Source organism: Pseudorca crassidens, chromosome 7 (assembly GCF_039906515.1).
Source record: "Pseudorca crassidens isolate mPseCra1 chromosome 7, mPseCra1.hap1, whole genome shotgun sequence".
Lineage (NCBI taxonomy): Eukaryota > Metazoa > Chordata > Mammalia > Artiodactyla > Delphinidae > Pseudorca > Pseudorca crassidens.
This window is the reverse complement of record NC_090302.1, coordinates 90,817,401-90,819,761: the sequence shown is the minus strand read 5'-3', so window position 1 is coordinate 90,819,761 and position 2,361 is coordinate 90,817,401. Positions and strand designations below refer to the sequence as shown.

General features: G+C 50.4%; 1 pseudogene; it reads right to left on the bottom strand.

Annotated features, from left to right (window-relative positions):
* Positions 1–872: 872 nt before the first annotated feature.
* LOC137228392 (serine/arginine-rich splicing factor 3 pseudogene) lies at positions 873–1,693 on the bottom strand (annotated as a pseudogene).
* Positions 1,694–2,361: the final 668 nt, after the last annotated feature.

The following is a 2,361-nucleotide window of genomic DNA, read 5'->3' as shown; positions in this document are numbered from 1 at the left end:
GGATACACCCCATCAACGGGACTTGTGACAAACAATTTTACCCTTGATCACCTGGCCGGTATCGTCTTTTTTTTTTTTTTTTGCTGCGTTGGGTCTTCATTGCTGCACACGGGCTTTCTCTAGTTGCGGCGAGCAGGGGCTCCTCTTTGTTGTGGGCACGTGCTTCTCATTACAGTGGCTTCTTTTGTTTCGGAGCACGGGCTCTAGCTGTGCGGGCTTCTGTAGTTGTGGCATGGGGGCTCAGTAGTTGTGGCTCCCAGGATCTAGAGCACAGGCTCAATAGTTGTGGCCCATGAGCTTAGTTGATCTGCGGCACAGGGGATCTTCCCGGACCGGGGCTCGGACCCGTGTCCCCTGCATTGGCAGGTGGATCCTTTTTTTGTTTTCTTTGTTCCTTTTGGAACCAAAACTTTAATCCCAAGGAGTCTCACAAAACATATTACAAATGACAGCATGAAAAAAAAAACTGCACAGTAACTCAAAGTTCAGCCCTACAATATACTCTTCATCTGGCAAGACATTGGTATCTTGATCATCTCAACTTCCAAAAAACATTACAAAGAGCTATGTATTCATGTACGGCAATCACAGAGGGGACTTATGACCTAACTCAAAGGGAAACTAACTTCCTTGAAACTTCTTAGATTCTAAACTCACTGGACAACCTCTTGTCCAGTGTGAAGACTAGTGGAATTCTTAAACCTCTAATCTAGGGTAAGGGTGCGGCTTTCATTCCTACCTGCTGGCTTGTGTTCACAGCACCTTTTAAAGACTGCTTGCTTAACTACAGCTGCATACCATATCCCAGCTACAGAAAGTCTCTTCAATGTTTGCCAGTGTTGTTTCCATAATAATAAACATCACACTTTAGGTGGGCAGGAGTTAGAGTTTTATTCTCAGTCTAGGCAAGACCAAAAATTCAAAGCAAATTCAATTTTGCTTAAGAGAACATTGTAAAGAAACAATTCTTCATATTACATGCCTCATATGACCCATTTCAAACCATAGAGAATGACACCTTTATGTGTCACTGTCCCAAGAGACAAACAAATGTGAACAGCTAAAACATTTAAAAAGTGCATCAAGCTTCGGAAGTCTCAAACGAAACTTGAATTTTCTGTACATACTCCTGTCAAATGAAGTTATTTCCTGTGCACCACTCCTCTTGCAAAGTGGTCTGCTATTTCCTTTCATTTGACCTGGATCGGCTAGGAGACCTAGAGAAAGATCGGGACGGCTTGCGATTTCTCTCCTGGGACAGTGATCTCTCTCTTCTCCTATATCTACTAAAGGGACCTGCTCTGGCTGCGGGAGAAGCTTCTCCGTCTTGGACATCTGTGGTGAGGGGGAGGACTCCTCCTCCGATAATCATCTCGAGGGCGACGACCCCAAGAAGGAGGCGGCCACGATCTCGACTTCTCCTTTCCCCATTGGACAGGTCCACTCTTACTCGGCAGCCACAGAGTGTTCTCCCGTCTAGTTCTCAGACAGCATCCGCTGCATCTCGGGGATCTTCATTTTCAACAAGAGCGAAGCCGGGAGGGTTTTTAGCAACCCACACACTTCGGAGTGGTCCATAATATCCTAAAGCTCGTTCGAATTCACTCTTGTTACCATTGTTTCCAAGATTCCTTACACAAACGTTACAGTCCAACGGACAGGAATGCCGATGCAAGACCCTCCTGGCTCCTGGGTTTCATGGGCCACAGGGTGATCCCGGGCCTCTAGAATCTCGCAGCTGAATCGGCTCGCACAAGCTGTCCTGTGGGGATGCTTTTCCCCCCATGTGTCCAGCCCGGGGCCCTGCTGTCTAGGCCCGACCTCCAGGGTGACAGGGTGAACCCCAGGTCCCTGGAGCAAACACTCAGAGCCCTGGTGACCAGACTCAGGGGGCTGGGGCGGCAGCTGGACATGTGTGGCCACCCTGGTGGTGTTTCGCCCCATCTGCAGTTCCAGTTCCAGCTGAGAAAGAGCCTCGCTGTGTTATTTTCTCCTGGTTGTGTAAGGATCCCCGGTGTCATTTGACAGAAATGTACATGGTGTGTTCTTTCTCTCTTTTCTCCCTGCTTCCTCTCGTCCCTCTCCCCCTCCCTCTCTCCCTCTCCCTCTGTCCCCCCCTCTCTCTCTCTTCCCTCTCCCTCTTTCCTCTGCGTCTCTCTCTTTCCCTCTCTCCCTCCCCCCCTTCCCCCCTCCCCATCCCTCTCCCCGTCCCTCTCCCAACTCCCTCTCCACCTCCATCTCCCCCTCGCTCTCCCACATCCCTCTCCCTCTCCCCTCCCCCTCCCTCTACCTCCTCCGTCTCCCCCGTCTCTCTCCCGCCTCCCCCCTCCCTCTTCCCGCCTCCCCTGTCCCTCTTCCCTG